This window comes from Drosophila tropicalis, unplaced genomic scaffold (genome assembly GCF_018151085.1).
Source record: "Drosophila tropicalis isolate 14030-0801.00 unplaced genomic scaffold, ASM1815108v1 contig_3, whole genome shotgun sequence".
Lineage (NCBI taxonomy): Eukaryota > Metazoa > Arthropoda > Insecta > Diptera > Drosophilidae > Drosophila > Drosophila tropicalis.
Window position 1 is genome coordinate 519,817 of NW_027172753.1, and position 17,747 is coordinate 537,563.

Genomic DNA, 17,747 nt, shown 5'->3' on the forward strand with positions numbered 1-17,747 from the left:
AACAGCAACAACATTGACGAGCAGCAGTGAGACGAGGAGCGCATCGACTGAGGAAATGGCAGCCGCTTTAGGTATATTTGTGAGTTTTTTGTGTGTGTGAGTGTTCCCCCCTCTCTCACTCTCTCTGGCTTTAGTACACCAGCTCTCTCATGTACTTGTAAATGCGCCTGCGCAACAGCAAACGAGACGGGAATCATCGTTTGCCATTGCTATGCGAACGTGCGGAAGGGGGGAACGCAAAGAGTGAGCGAGAGAGGGAGACAACAATAACATGAATCGAGTTCATCAACTGGCAGCAACAGCAGCAGCGACAGCAACACCAACAACAACAACAACAAAAAACAGCGACAGCAGCAGATGTTTTTCCAATGTTTGGCGGCGGCTGTTGCTGAGGCAGATTCTTCTTCCTCTTCTTACATTATGGATAAATGTACAATACACTTTTCGAGAAAGGCCTAAACCGACCTGTTAACGTTATCAGGAAACTGAACGAGAGAATGAAGACTTTAAAAAAAATGTCAAAAATCAGAGAAATATTGGTCTTGATAAGTCGTAAGCCAGCTTAGGAACAATGTAAAATATCGATAGGCACCGTTTTCAGTTCTCGATATCGATTTTTATAAAACGATCGATAACTGTAGATTTAGGCGGGTTAGGTATTCTGTTTTGATTTTTTCTTTGATTCTTTGTAATCGATTTGTTCGATTCATTTTCTTGATTTTCCTAGGGAATCTATCTGAAGTAATGTTTATAAGTTACCTTATGTTAAATATCATCGATTAGTTCTAATTCTTTTAAATTGATAAGTTTTCGTATGCCATGTAACTTAAACATTGTTTATAACCAATGTTTGTTTCTAAAACTCTGTTTTATCCACATGACGTACCAAAATTGAGTTCTGTGACTGATTATTTCATACTTTCCCTCATTTTACAGCCCTAGATTTGGTTATAGTCTTAACTACAACAATATTTACCAGAGTAAGTTATTAATTAACCATTGTTGCTTGTTCTAAATGTTCTGTTATCTAAGCTACATCTATATATTTACCCGAGAGTATTTGGTAGTCGTTGTAATTATCCCTCAGGTTTAGATTGTAGGTTTTTTTTCTGTCTTTATGAACCATAACGTCTTCTGGTTTAGTTTAGTTTGCTTTGAGTTGTGTTTTTTCGCTCTCTTTTTGATTGTGCTAAGGGCAAGGCTACCATCAAGAGCCAGCAGCCACTAGGCAGATTGCTCCAAACGATCTTTATATATATGTATGTACATATGTACATATTAACTTGGGTCCACATTGACTTATGTGTGGATGCTGCCGCAAGGCATTTACTCCGCGCATTCATTATCCATTACGCGTGCGCCCCAGTGCCCAGAGTACAACAACAACAACGAGATTGCGTCCAGGAATCTCAGGTCTTCAATGTTGGATTTGTTGGAGGAATTTATTGAAATATATACCAAGAGTCGGACTCGGAGACCTGTGATTAAATGGCCTGTTGCTGCTGCTGCTAAGGATGCTGTTGCATTTAATGATACCTAAGGACCGAAATCTGCTCTCTTCTCTTTTTTTTTTTTTTTTGTATGTCATGTTGTCTTAAACGATATTGTTCTGGGAATTCGTTGGGTGGGGGAGGGCCTAATTAATAATAGTTTTCAACTTCTTTTTGACTCAGAATTTAGTTCATTTCTGTCGACTTTCAACTATTTTATACCCAGTATTAGGTTTTCCCTATACAAAATAACAATCTTTGATATAATATTTGGCTAAAATATCAAATCAGCAACCATGAATCACGATTTCCCAATGAACACTTTAAAATTTAATCGCATTCTTTACACTTTCGTATTGTTCGATTTTCATTGTATTCAAGTACCAGCAGCATTTTTACAACTTTAAGTTTTTCGATTTATTGAAAGAAAAGGCACAACACGAAGCGATGGCAAGCCATCATAATGTGCTTTTAATTTAGTAATTAGTTAGACTATCTATCTCCTCTATCTTTTTCTCCTCAATATGTATAGGCTTTAATCGTATAATACCATGAAATGGAACTTGAAAGAGAGAAAAACTATAGAGGAATGAATGGGAGGTGGGGGGTAGAGGGAAAACGACTGCCGTGTGATTTACGACTTGTCGCAGTGCATAAAATCGATCGTTTAAAGAAAAATAGGAAAAATGTATCTCTTACATTTATATATTTCTATATGTATATCTAAAGCCGGCACGGCTTTTATTGATGTTGGTGTTTTCTGTTTTTTGTGTCTGCTCCATGTCTGGGAAAAATTTTGTGTATGCAGTTGGCAGGCCAACAAATGGCGCCAGCCACATCAACAATAGCAGCAGGAGCAGGAGCAGCAGTTGGAGAAGGAGCTGCTGCAGAGTACAGTTCAATAAGATTTATGCAAATGAAAGGATAAAACAGCAAAGAGTAGAAATAATTATGTTTTGGTTTTTTTTGCAACAACTTGAGATACTTTATTCCAAGAATTAAGAAAACCAAATAAACATTGGGATGAGGACAGCAGCAACATGTTGCCCAGAGGTGGAAACATTAGAGAACCAACAGCAACAACAACACTAGCAATGTTTTGCGGTTAATGATCGTTCCAACAACAGCTACAACAAAAACACACAGGTAAAGATAGAGAAAAGGAGAGGTAGAACGGCACAAGACATTTTGATAAACATTTACAAACGCACTGAACCAGAACTCCACACCAAGTAAACGTCGACGACGATGACGATGACGACGACGACGACGACCAAGAGACCAAAACGAGGTAAGACACACGGCAAGCAACTTGGCCTGCTACGCTTTTAACCATATGGTTTATTTATACACAACAACAACAACAACAACATGAAGAATAACCATAGTAGAAGAGTCAGCACACACACACACATACTCAACAAAGTGGCAAGACAATAAAAATGCAATTCTGAAAACCTACAACCAACAACAACAAACACACAAACCAGAAAAGCAACAACAAACAGCCAACAGAACAGTTGACGACAACGCTTGGCCAAGAAGAAGACGAAGAAGACTATCACAAGTCGAATCGGCCAAGTAGAATAAATGTTGTTTGGAATTTGTTTTGTTTTTTCCTTTTGCTTCTTACTCAACGCTCAGGGGGGGGGAACTGATAATGTTCGTTGGCCAAAAAACGAGGGTAGCTTAAGTAAAATGTTTAATGTTTATATTTAAAAACAAAGTGTTTCGAAACTTTTGAAAACATTCGAACTATGAAGTTAGACTATACACTAAATCTGATCATGTGATTAGATTAGTATATACTAAGCAAATCTACATATGTACATATATACCAAATTTTATCTGAGAAAGTGAACTAAGGAATCAAAAATGTGTGGACATGGCTATATAGATACATATGAATTTTAATAAAACGTCTTCTAAATACTTTTTTTTCACTAAATACAATTTTTAAAAAATCAGACAAAATGTACAGACTTTTTAAGGAGTTAAATTTTAGCGTAGATCTTTAAATATGAAATAAAGAATGATCTCAAGGGATCTAGAAAATATAGGAAAATAAGGATTAGTTTCAGGATATATTAAAAATGCTTGACCAATTCTCACTAGTAAAGCGTAAGGAAAATCGACAAATTTTGAATATCCTTTGAAAATATCGATGTTTTGGGAATCTTCAGACCTCCCTTCTTGAATCCATCCATGATCAATATAACAACTTCACTATTTCAGAGCTATTACAGCTGGAATTCCTGCATTTCCATAGAAATGCCATGAAACCTTCTTGGTTTCTTAGTTTTTCTACCTTATTATTCGACCGCCCGACAAACCCTCGTTTCGTTTTTAAATAGCTGATGAAATTTACCAATTGTAGCAGCAATTGTGTACTTGATCTTTTTAGCCCCCCCTCAAAAAAAAAAGTAGCCTAGCGACCAGCCAAGCGATAATGAAAAAATTCCCTTTTTTCCTTCGCTCTCTAAGGCAACTTAAGGTAAAGAAGGTATTTTTGAAATTTATTGTTAACGAAAAGAGAAGAGAACAAAAAAAAAAAAAAAAAACAAAGAAATAAGTGAAGAAATGGTCGACGAAATGTGGTGCAGCATATGTTATTGCAAGTGCTGCCGGTGTGAGGAAGGGATGAGGGAGTGAGAGAGGGGACCTGCCTCCTGTGTGAGGTCCGTCATTCGGCGTCGTCGTCGTCGACGTCTTCGCCGTTTGCCGTCAAACTTATCTTGCCTTGTTAATCATAGCCGGCATTTTAATTGTTTGCAGACCCAAAGGCAAACAGTTATTCTTGTCAGTGTGAGTGTAGTGCCTCTCCCCCCGCCGCTCTGACTACTTGCTGCTGCTTGTTTCTCTAGTAAATTAGCACATAAAATGTGCGGCAAATGGCAAGTTGCCAAAAAGAGAGAAACAAAAACGAAATAGTCTCGAATCTAGGGTAAAATTGCAAGAGAAAACTCAAAGAGAACAGAAAAGAAAAAATGGAATGCGCTGCTATTTTATTGCCTTTGCATGTTGTGAAAATTTATTACACCAGAGTCAGAGCCAAAAGCCAGGGATAGGTCTGGATAGGCTTCAGTTGGCACTCACCAACAACAACAGCTGCGCGGCGGGCGTGTGCCAAAATGCGCCAGGACCAGCACGTTCCAGCAGGAAGTTTTTTTTTCTTTTTGTCAAGACGTTCTTTGCCTGCAGCACTTTGTGTCAACGGCCCCTAGTCGACATCAAATTGCAATTGCAATTGCATGCTTCTTGGCTTTTTCATCTTCCATCGTGCTTTCTCCTTTCATATATCGCCTATCAATGTCCTCTGAGTGGAAACACAAAAAAACGCTTATCTTAATGAGAAGTTGACGTGTTTGCATGCCTTCCGGAGCAAAGAAAACCACAAAAAATTGCCTTAATATGTGCCGCAAAATGGCGCAGATCAGCAAAATTTATGGTCATTAGACGGTGGTCCCGACCATCAAACCGGCAGGGAGGCAAAGTCAATAAAATTGTGGGAGTTACTTGGCAAATTGCGCTATAAATATTACTTGCTTTTTTGGCCACAGGGTGTTGGTGGGTGCTGCTGCTGCTGGTCTTTGTTGTTTACACTATATTCAAGACAGACACGATTGACTACTGCACCTCATCATCATCATCATCATCATCATCATCTAAGGGGCCCATAACTTTGACCGACTGATTAAACTAACAATTGTTTGCATTGAAAATGAAATTTGTATTCTAACTTGGCCATAAATATTACAAAATTATTTCGCAATTCATTTCTATTTGAAAATGCCTTACACTTGAAAAAATATAATATAGTTAATATTTTTTTCACAATTTCTAATGACTTACAAACTTACATACGTTCAATTTAATATTTCAGACACTGTTTAGAACACTTTACTTAAACATTTTAACCTCTTACTAAGTATTTTTTAAAACAAAATGAGGAGTTAGGCAGACAAATTCCAACTTTAACTTGGCAAATACTTGATTCGAATTCAATAATCAGTTTTCAATGCAATAATAAAGCGTTTAAGAAAAATATTTCATGGATCGGAGTAAATTGATTTCTTTCTGGTTCTATAACAACTAAATGGGAATCAATTTTGACGCAGATAAATTCTTGAAATGCCTTTTAACAAATTAAAGCATAGCTTAATAAAACTTGTAAGTCATTAGAAAGTGTACAATGGCAAAAAAGGGCAACTAAATTTTAGATGTGTATCTATTTTTCTGCCTTTTATTGTCTAATTCGTAATTTCAATATGCAGCAAAGAAAATTGGATACATCCAGACATTGCAAATATAAACTAGTCACCGTTTTAGCTTCCTTTAGCTTGCAAGCTCAGTTTAAAAGTTTAAGTCGTTTTACAAAGAGTTCTTAGTTACAGATCCTCGAGTAAGAATATGAGTAAATTTTCCTCCCCCAAGAAAGAGATTTTATGGTAAATTTCCATACCCTACACCGATTTCATTTATTTTACCTTATCATAGAAATCAATCTACTTGCTTCTAATAATGTTTATATCGATGCAACTAGTATTGTGGCCACATGTGTGTAGATGTATTGGTAGTAATTATGTAATACTCATCTTGGCATGCCAGGCAATTAAATTGAAATTGAAGACTCTTGAGCAGTATTGGTAGTGAATAAGCATTCACATTTCACTAGAATCTAAGGAACGTTATACTAATTTGCTAAACATAAGGCACACCATGTAAGATATAGATGTCGATATCTGTAGATGATGACGTGACTGCAGTCAACCAAAGTACGTTAAGCTCAATGAAATGGGAGATGAGATGATGGGAGATCTTTTTCCATGGCGCGTAATGAAGAACACGCACAGAATGAATTGGTAATGGAAATGGATCAAGAGCAACAGATACACAAACAACAACAACAAAAGAAAAAGATAGAGAGAAAGAGAGACAGCGGCAGGTCAAGCAGGTACACAAATGCAACAAGCGTTCGTTCGCTCGGCTGATTAGAAAAAAGAGTGCAATGTGCGTGCAACAAATACAACAACTCTCCAAGTATGTGTGTGTGTGTGTGTCTATTTGTTGGAAACATAAACAATATTTGATGGACTTTGGTGGTGGCTGCTGCTGCTGTTGCTTCTTGTGTGTCTACACATGCATGACGAATGGCTGAAAGAGCAAGACAGAGATAGAGACAAAGTGAGCGAGAGAGAGAGAGAGACAGAGCGTTGCACTTAATCAGGCTTCAACGGATTTGCCGCCGCCACCGAGACTCACACTCATCTATCTTTTACTAGTTTCAGTTCAAGCCATAGACAAATTGTTAGCCGCTTTGCTGCCACACTGATAAGGTCAAGACGCCGACCGCTTAGACGGACCTTAAAAATGGATGCGGGGCGGCTTAAACAGGGCAGGTGAAAAATGAAAATCGAGATTTTTCCAACTACTCAAACACATGTCGTCGTTGTCGGTGCCGTCGAGGGAAAAACGGAAAAGACTCTGTGCATAGAGAGGAAAAAGAAAAACTCAAGTGGAAAATTTTACCCTAGGATGTTTTTGTTTGCAACACGTACAACATTTGTACATCTCATGCCATTCTCTGTTACTGGACTTTATTTTTTAAATGCCATGACATATCATTTTTCGCCACACACACACACACACACACACGGACAGACACAGAAATTACTGCAGATAAAAGATAAAACCTAACAAGAGATTTCACTAGAAGTAGAACAGAAAAGAAACGAATTCAAGGCAATTTGTCGAAAAAGCAGCTGCTGTTGGAAAAATGAATTTTCTTGAAGCTCACACTAAACTCACATACACATAAATCGATCGATGGCAGATACTTTTAACCCTTTATGCACCTGATTTACAATTCCCTATACTTGTTTTTGGTAGTGTCAAGCGAAGGCACCACACAAATGGCAATAAATGTCAGTCAAAAAGTGCACAATCGAAGTCAGAGTAACGAGTTTTGAACTTCGAGTCGAAGGGTTTCTGTCAATAAATCGAAAATGTAAACTCAATTTACAACCAAAGAAAAAGAAAGAATAAAATTGAAATTGAAGCAACCAAGAGGGTCAAAACGGTAAGGGCGACTGGTCGAAACGTTGCACCTGCGCACTCACCTGTACAGAAGCGACAAAAGGGGAGGTTGGTTAGGTAACTTCCACGATGATTGCAAAAATCAGGGTTAAGACTGCCCCACAGCGGGGTTGTGAGGAAAGGGGACAGCAGCGTTTTGGGAACCAAGGCGTGGAGGTGTGTGACCTTTTGGCCAAAGTCGTCATCGTCTTAGCATTCGTCGTGTGCGAAACATTAAAAAGGCAAAACTTGACGAAAATTCGCATAAAATTTGATGAGAAAAAAAAACCCTAAAAAAACTTTATTGTGTGATTTAAATGAAAAAGATAGGAGTTAGTAGCAGTTGCCTAACCCTAAAGTTAGTTCAACTTTAGTTTTTTAATGATTTAGTTTATCAATTCGAGGAGTAGCGGAAAATGAAGGTTGATGATGGAGAAGGGGAAGCAGGCGGAGGAGGCATTGAACCCTAACATGGTCTATGCAACGATGTGCAGCGGCTTGTTGCAGGAAGCCACAACAAATTATCATCAGGTGCGACAATGACGACGAGACGAGACAACATGATTGAGCTTAGGTAATTTAGTTCGAACTGCCAGCCATGACACATTTTTTTTTTTTTTTTTGGCTTTGTGTTTTGCTTTTTTACCGGGCATTTTTTCTGGAGCGCAACGACAATCACACTTCAGTCCCCCTTCTTTCTCCCTCACAGTTCCTTGGTTGTAGGTAATTGAAAAATTAAGTAAAACGTTAAGGCATCTGCAGCAGTATTTTAATTGATTCAAACAACTGTATACTAACGGGACGACTGGGAAAATTGGTAAGTAGTGACACATTTTATTATAAATTCTTTTAGATTCTACAAAAGATTTACACTGTTTCTTCTTAATAATGGTTCAATGGTAAATGTTTACTTTGACTACTGTAGATTTTAGTGTTGGTCAACGTCAACAGTGTTGATAAAGGGTAAACAATTATCTCTATTAGCAGTGCTCAAAATGTTTTAATATCTCCTTTTTAAGTTTTGGTAAATTTTTAATTATGCTACACGGGCCCAAAACACTATAAAGGTATGTACATCAATTTGGTTTGAAACGAAAGAAAAAGTTCCACGATCTCAACGATATATGTATGTACTTATGTACATACATATGTATGTTTTAACATATTTTCCAACACTATTTCGAAAATTTATAACTTAATTTTAACGGATTTTAGACAACAAATATCGTTATATTAGTTGCAAAAACTTTTTCCACGATCAATTCAGAATAAATAACTATTCTAAGTAATGCAAAAAGTAAGGAAAAAACGTTGAAAATCGTTTTGGATTGCAACCATTAGATACCATTTTAGGATTGAATTACCTATAAGTAAATTTTAAAAAATACCTAGAAAGAGCATAGAAATTTCCGTCAATGTTGAGAAGATTTTTTTACCACTTTCTTGTATTTTCTTCTTTTTCTGTTCAGTCATTGTCATTTGCCATATTTTATGATACCAACAAAGAGAAGTCGGTAAGAGGGAGGACCAGCAGTTGGGGGGGCAAAAGAGTTTAGTTTAGTTTAGTTAAGCTTAAGTTTTTGTGTCTTTATCTCAAAGATACATATATTCTTTTGTTATTGTTGTTGTTGTATATTTTGTCGCCACACCCCAGTGAGAAAACTTTTAGTGCTATCTCGCTTCTTCCGATTTTTACTTTAGTTCTTTTCTTACACACACTCATACAAAAGAGAAATACACACACCTTTTTCTTGCTTTTCCTTGGCTTGTTTTTGTTTTGGCAGCTCTTTTTTTCTGTTTCTGTTTTTGTTTTTGTTTTTTTTTTTTTTTTTTTGGCCTGAAGTTTTCGTTTTTGTGGTCTAGAAAACACAGTCAAGTCAGTCAAGTCAGCGAGCGAGTAACCACAAGAAAAAAGTTTGTATTTCAAAGCAAAACCACATTTGGATTCTTTCTTCTTCTGCAACTCCTCCACCTCATCTTTATCCAACTCCTCTCTTATTCTGCTTCTTCTCTTTCAAGTTGGAGTTTGAAGAAGACGACACTTGGATATCATTTTTTTTTTTTTGGTTCGTTTTGGGGCGGTTTTGGATTTTCTGTATCTGTGAAGTTGGTTTTTTTTGGTTTTGGTTTTGGTTCGTCGTCTCCTCGTGTGTGTTGGTTGTGTGTGGGGCATTGTTATAATTATGGGAATTATTATTGTGGTTTTCTTCACTCTGTGTGGTTTTTTATATTTTGGTATCTTGGTATCTTTCGCTGCTTCTTCTTCTTTTTTGGGGGTAGCGCAATTTAAGTTAAGTCTAAAGTAAACTGGTTTTTGATGTAATCGATGATAAGAAGAAGTCGACAAAATGTGTCTGGGAAAACTTTTGGACTTTGGCTAATTTAGTTGGTAAATGGTAAAAAGAGCAGAAAAATGTCAACTGATTTCAATTTTCGTTTTTGGATTTTATCGTTTGAAGTGGCAAAAAACGTAGTAGTAGTCTAAATAGTTTATAAAAATTATTTCTAGAAAGCTAAGGTCTTAATCATGTGAGTTTGGTTAAGTTTGTTTTCTTTTTGACTAACGAATTTTTAAAAACCAAGCTTAAAAACCCCCTTTTTTAACTAATTGGTTTTGATTTTTAAGGCAATCTATAAAAAAAAATTTAGAAATTCCTTGAAATTTGTTCCTTCTTCATCCCTATACATGGATGTTCTATGATATCCAAATATAACATTTCCTAGACAACTGATAAAAAGGAACGTGTTTGTACTGCAGGATAAATATAATATTCCATATTCGATTAACTTCTATCCACTAGATCCGGGGATCCATCAATAACACTTTTCATATTTAGTGATAACTAACACGACACTTTTCTCTACAAATGTCATTGGATAGATGGGTAAATTTCCCAAAAAAAAAAAAAAAAAAAATTGCTTCCGATAGACATCAATCAAACACTTTGATATATAGCTCACTTCCATAATCGATAATATCAATCAGACAAACCATTTTGTATGTGTTGTTTTTTTTTGTTTTTTGGTTTTAGAAAAAATTGGCAAATAAATTGTTGCAAATCTCTTTGTTTATGCCAATATATCACACTGAACGCAGCAGTTACCGTCGATTGATGGCTTAGGCTGATTGATTGGTCAAGAATGTGCTAACCCACACACAAACCCACACCTATGTATGTATATATATTTATCATAAAAATACAAATGCATTTTGCAGATAATATTTATGGACTCTTCTTAGAACTCTTATCTATAGACTCATTGTTAGAGTAAACTGTATTAGTCAATTGGTTTATATGGAGTGAGTTGGTCGGATCGGGGGGAAAGGGCCGATAGGATAAAGGGTTCCCACACTTTATCAAAAAAAAAAAAAAAAATGAGTATGCACGCTAAGTGAATCATTAAACAAATTACAAATTAGTATGCCAGTTATAAATAGCAAAAAAACGATGAAGAGAAATATGAACAAGAAACGAAAAAGAACGCGAGAAGGAAACCGAAAGCAGACACAAAGTAGGTAAACATATTGTATATGTCCATCAATGTTGAGTAAATATTGGCGCAGTATCCAACTGAATTCGAGTGAGAGAGACCGAGAGAGCCAGCCAGCGAGAATGAGTTAGCTGCTGCACCACCCACAGTCATTCAATTGAATTTAATTCAAAAAAATACAAAAAAAGCCAAAATAGTCAGCCAACTGTAGTCTGTTCTTTTTTTCTAGTCAGCTGTTTGGTTGTTTGCACAAAATTATGATAAATTTTATATAAATCACAACTGACTACTAAAGAACATTTATTTCATTAGACTCTGACGTCACGCGTGTTGGCATGAAAAAAGAAGAGAAAAACGAAAAGCGCCAATTCATTCAATTCCTTTCCCCCAAGTTTCCCCCAGACCACATGATTTATTGGCCAAGTCTGTTATAATTATATCAATTAATGATCTCTATAATCGCGTTTATTCGGTAATTTCAAAAACACCAAAAAAAGTGTTTTTAATTTTTTGCATTGCCAAACAAAAAACAAAATGAAAAGAAAGATTAACGACTTTTCCGATCAGTGGAACGGAATCAAAATCGATGAAGAAGAAAAAAATTTTCCATGTTCTTGTTTTGTTTTGGTTTAATAGATTGTTCTTGGAAGTCATTATTTATTGGAAATGTAACGATTATGGGCCATCGATCAAGTTTAATTATAGTTTAATACTTAAACTTTTGATTTAGTTATGTATAAAAAGTGTTTTGTCTTGGTAAATCGACACAATCAACGAATTTGCATAATATTTACAATCTTTTTTCGGCACTATCCTAGGACTAACATTCATTGCCTAAATGAATTTAAATCTGTATCGTCCAAGCTTATCGAAAACAGTTAAGTGGATAATTTACAACTACGTTCTATACTATGAGAATCATAATATCGGGGTATACAGTGACTAAACTTTGTAATCACTCAACAAATGCTTAAAATATAAATTGAGGGATTTCTTTGCTAACTATTTTTAACAAATTACAGGTTATAATGTTTCAAATGCCTAAAAAGGCCATTTCTAAAGGAATATTTTGGCTGCATTACGAAAATACAAAGCAGAAGTCCAAAACAAGCACCTGGTCAATTATGTTAACTAGCAAAAATATAACTTTGAGCTTTTAGGAGTTATATAGAAAAAAAGTGCCTTAAATTATAATTTATATGCACCTGATCGATGTCTAATAAGACTCGAAAAAAAAGTTTAAAAATCGAATCTAGAGATACATCATTTATTTTGAATAGATTGTTAAAACGATTTTAGTAGCCGATTCTTAAACGATAGTTGTTAAAAGTTATAGTTCTGAGAAGAGTGCTGGTTGGAATACCTAGTTGTTTCACACCATACAGCCATGGTGAAATGGTATATTAAAGTCGCCAAAATGTATGTAACAGGCAGAAGAAAGCTTTTCCGACCGCATGATCACCATTAACAGCCGAGTCGATCATCTCTTTTTCATCTTAAAGTATTAGTTAAGAAAAACGTCTCAGTAAATAGTCCAAAGTCTTAATCTACGACTTTATCGATATAGGAGAAACTAATTTTTGGATAAGTTTGGCGTAGAAAATATAGCATAGAGAATCAAAGAACTAAAATTGCACTGACAATAGACACAATAAGAATTCTAAAATAAAAGAACGTTTGCTTAAATAATTTAAGGTGAAGGATTTCAAGATATGACAGTCGACCATGTGCGAAATTTCTTGAAATATACATACATATATGATTATTTATAAAACAATTTGTGCAGTTTTCTGACGGAAAAAAATCGTAATTCTTTAAAGAACATTTATATTGAATTGCATTAACAAGAAGCTGGCAAACGTCTGCTGTGTTAAAGTAGTTTAAATTTGACCAATAAAACGTCTTGTCTAGACTTTATTGAAATTTTTGGAACGTAATTGCTGGTCTCTAATTTCGTTTTGGACCTTCCAAGCAAATTAACTTCCATGATAAGCAAGTGACAGATATGGGCGGATCTAGGACCATAAAATAAAGGACCTCAAGGGTAATTTGTCCCAAAGGCTGGAAAATTGTTCATTGTTTTTTACAAATTTATAGCTGTTTGTATGCCTAATAACTTAAACATTGACCACAATATTTTAACCAAATTAAACTAGACAATGCTTTTGCTCCACTGTGCACTAGAGCCGGCTCTAAATTTACAGAAAATGTCCACGATTTGGGTAACAATAGCTTAAAAATAGCCTAGATCAAATCTTTTGGAACTCCATACATGGGTATGAGGAGCTCTTTTTTGGAATGGAAAGAATGGAAAGTGTTGTTTTAAAATTTAAACAGAGTGACTTATAGTTAAATGGCTCCCCTCCCCCATTGATTCGTTTCGATTAAATATAATTGTGAAACACAGAATGGACACTTATTGTGAGCTAAAAAAAAAAAAAAATGATGACGATGACTCAATCTCGTGTTGGTTTTTTTTTTTTGTCTACCTACTTTACCTACTTTCAATATTATAATGTTGACGCCAGCGAAATGAGGCGGCAACCAATCAATTGGCAACAAGACATGGCCATATATAATATATACATATGTATGTATGTATATATGACGTAAGCTTACACATACCGGTAGCCCTCAATACTCAACATCCCCCCTTCTTCTTAATAGAGAAAATCTACCAACAAGGCAATGATTTATGAATTTTATTTTGCCAAAGATTTTTTTTTTTTGGTTTGCGAAATTATTACAACTCAAGTTTACCCACACACAACAAACAACTAGAAAGAGAGAGAGAGAGAGAGACACAGAGCGTCGTAACGTAAAGTAAAATGGAAACGTAAGATTCATTCAAGACTCATACTCATTCAATAAACAAAATTACACTATATCCGGTTCCGGCTTTGACATTGATAAATACGAGAAATATACTGATCAATAGAAATACCTTTTGAAGATAAGGTTATCGATCAATTGAAAGTAAACCTTATTGATATTAGATCGATTGAAAGTTTATGCGAAAATTGCAATAGCAAGTGCAAATGAACTTGAAAATTGACAATCAAATTAGAATTAGAATTTACCCAAAACGATGTTTGAGCTTCAAAACCTTCTCATTTTTCCGTGCATTTTCCACAAATTTCTGTGGGAATATGTGATCTAAGTGTCTCATAAAATAAGTAAAATTAAATGTTTCACTTAAGTGACAGAGATCGATCAAGGTAAGAATTAGTTCTCTCTTTCTCTCTCTCTCTCTCTCTCTCTCTCTCTTATTGTATTCTATTCTTCTAGGTGCATTTTGTGTTTCCTTTTTTGGATTCATTTGGGGAGCAGGGGCTTCTACCCGCGCACGTGTTGGGGAAACCAGCAACAACAACAAAAGTTGCTGCCGCCAGCAGCGGTTGAAAATGAAATTCTTCTTTTTTGATTTTAGTTTTTTGTTGGTGTTATTTTTGGTTTGGTTTAGCTGCTTCTTCTTCTACTATTTGATATTTTTTATGTCTTTCCGCATGTGAAAGGAAATAATTACTTTATTTGTGTGTTTTGAGCATAGTCGTAGGATCTAAAGGGGGGTCCGCAAAAGTAGTGTTTGGGCGGTTTAGGAGCACCTTAAACGCTCAACTGGTTTTGTTTAATTCCAAGTACTTTTGATATATTTCCCCCTTTAAACGCCCATGGTGGAATCAGCAGCTGCCTCTGCATTTGCTTCTTCTTCTTTTTGCTTCGGCTGCATTTCAAATAATTGAGAAATATCGAGAGAGAAAAAAATTGTTTGCAAGCTTTAGCCAACACTTATACAAAATAATTAACAGTAAATAAAATTTAAAAATGGTTGTGGGTGGTTGAGCGGTGGGATGGGCGGGGTTTGAGGGGGTAACGTGTGGGTGTTGGTGGTGTGGCCACCAGACACAGGAAATTGTCTGTGATTGACTCTTGTAGGTCAAGAAGAAGCACAGAATTTGTGTTGCAATGGCTAACTAACACACACACACACACAGAGAAAGAGAGACTAACGGTATTTAATTTCTAATGACTCATAATTATGTAGAAGGAAAGTGAGATCACAACGCAAGAGACAAACAAATTAAGTCTATATCTTTTTTTTAAGCGACAATTTCCGCAATCAGCAGAAATCACATATGCAGAAAGAGCGAGAGAGAAAGAAAGATAAAGACAGAATATTAGACAAATTTGCACAGTTTTATTAATCAAAGACAATTAAAATAATTAAGACAAATAAACTAGAGTAATATGAACTAAAGGAAGAACATAGAAACACCTCCTCTGACCCTCCCTCTCTCTCTCTATCTCTCTCTCTCTTTCCCACTGTATGAGTGAGATGGCATTAGAAGTGCAGCATAACATTTGTCAAGTGCTGCTATTGCACTTCCTACTAGGAAATTCTTTAGAGAACCAACCAACGTTGGCAAGTGTCATTTGAGACATGCACACACACAAACACACCATACACACATATACAGTTTAAGACAAGAAGCAGCTGCGTCTCTTACTCCTAACCTATCTGTCTGTCCCTCTCTCTCTTTCACTCCTTCTAAGATATCTTCACGTTATAAGAAAGTCATGAAAATTTAGATGATTTTATTGAAGGAGCATCTGCAATGAGTTAAAAACTCTCAATAATATAGGGATAGATACCGAAAATACAGAGATTAGGATTATTCTAAAAAGTCCATTCGAAATACTGAACGTTCATCCTTCTACCCATCTCTCTCCTAAATTTCCAGAATTTTACCAATGTTCTATATCCAAGTCACCCAAGAATTATGTAGAAGTCGATCCTTTCATTTGACTGATTCGATACATTTCAAAGTTCGAAAACTGAAAATTTTTAGAGTGTTAGTTTACCCAATTGAAGAAGAATTTCAGTTTCATTTTCAGAATTTTGAAATCAAAACACGCTCAAATATAGAAAACTTAAACTAGTGGAAACAATGAAATAAAATTTCCACAGGACAACGCCTTTTATTTGCTCCCATTTTTAAAACCTTTCTCTCCTTTTGCTACTAGAAAGAAGTTTCTTTTGGTTGTTGTGTGAACTTTTGTGCTAAATTTGGCAGTTGCCAAAAATCGACAAAAGACGAAAATGTCGCCAGATCGTTGTTGTTGTTGTTGTTGGCAATCAACATGATTACATAATTTGGAATCGGGGAAAAGTGGGCAACACATTAATATAGAGCTTCACTTTATAGCCTTCCTCTCCTTCATTTTGATTTCGGATAATTTGCTAATCATTTTTCGCAAAACAAATATCAACGGGAGGCCCTTTCTCTAACATTCTCATTTTCTCTCATTATCTCAGAGTGTGCCTTAAAATTTTCGTTTCGGGTTTTTCGGTTTGCTTCTTTTTGCGGGCCACCTACAGAGCGCGACATGGAAAAGAAAATGTGAAAATTTGTTGGAAATTTTGTTCATCTGCTGCTCTACCTGCTGCAGAAAAAAGGAAAGGAAAGGTAGTGTTGGGCAGGGGAAGGAGCATGGACTAGGGCGAGGGGCGTGGGAATTGCAATTGCAGAATGAAGGAAGAAAATGTGGGAAATACAAAACGGAAGACAGGAAATATGACACGGAGAATCTTCCTGGAATTTTCTTTAGATTTTTTTTTTGCCCAATGGGAAATACGCACCTTGATGTTCTCTTTTTTGTTGTAGTTGCTGCTAGTTGTCGGTAGTTGTTGAATGTTTGAAGAGATAATTATCCAAAAAAAAATCTTGTCTTCTCCTTGTTGTTTGGTTGTTTCTTTGCTCTCTCTTTTTTTGATGATTGAATTATTATTTATTGGCCTTTTGCTTATTTCTTGAGATGATTTTTTCGAAATGCTTTTCTGGAGCACTCACACTCACACACCGATAGAGGGAGAGAGAGAGATAGATGGGTGAAGAAAGAGCGAAAGACGCGAGAGGGGGAGAGCGAGACACACACGTACAGCAAGTACGTAACGGACGACACTCACTAACTTAAACACCCACGTACACACACACAGGAACAAGTAAATAATATTCATTCACTATACGGGATTTTTACGGTACGTATTTAATGATATTCGCGATCGCTCTCTCATCCATATTGCTGTTGCTGCTGCTGCTTGGTCTTGAAGAATAGATAATAATACTATAATTGTGTAAAAATGGCGCCCGACTGGTTTTTTCTTTCTATCTGGTGCGATTTGGTTGGGTTTTTTCTTTTCTATTCTGTTGTTGTTGTGCAAGATATTTGGAAATTTCAAATTTCAATATTTTTGGTTTTTCATCATTTTTCTTGGCGTTGTCGCTACCTGTGCACACACAGCGACGCAAACAACACACAAACACAGACACACACTTAAACGCACGCACACAGCGACGCAAAGACACCAACACACGCGCAAAGTGGTGAAGAAAAAAGCAACGGAACCCGTATATATGCACGCGCTTTGCAGAATCAATTTTCAATATTCACGTTTTCCTTTATTATTATTTCTCGCACCAAAAAACTATTGTTTAATATTATTGCTATTTCGTTGCGGCAATATCAAATTTACACGGATATTCTCCACAAAAATTTTATTTCTTTTCAAAATTTCTTTCCGACAGACCGCGCGCACGACTCTTCAGCTTGAAAACAAAAACAACAATAAAAAAAAAAAACAACAAACAACATGGCGAAATCAATTCGCCTCGGTGCGACGAATTTGCC

The 17,747-nt window shown here is 36.0% G+C and overlaps 1 protein-coding gene across 1 annotated transcript in view; it reads right to left on the minus strand.

Moving 5' to 3' along the window:
- The window catches only part of S (EGF receptor activation regulator Star), a 32,265-nt gene extending 14,589 nt beyond the window's left edge, over positions 1 to 17,676 (minus strand). Inside the window, exon 1 of the mRNA XM_068283981.1 lies at positions 16,699 to 17,676. The gene's annotated coding sequence lies outside the window, so the exon portion shown is untranslated. The remainder of the gene's footprint in view (positions 1 to 16,698) is intronic.
- Positions 17,677 to 17,747: the final 71 nt, after the last annotated feature.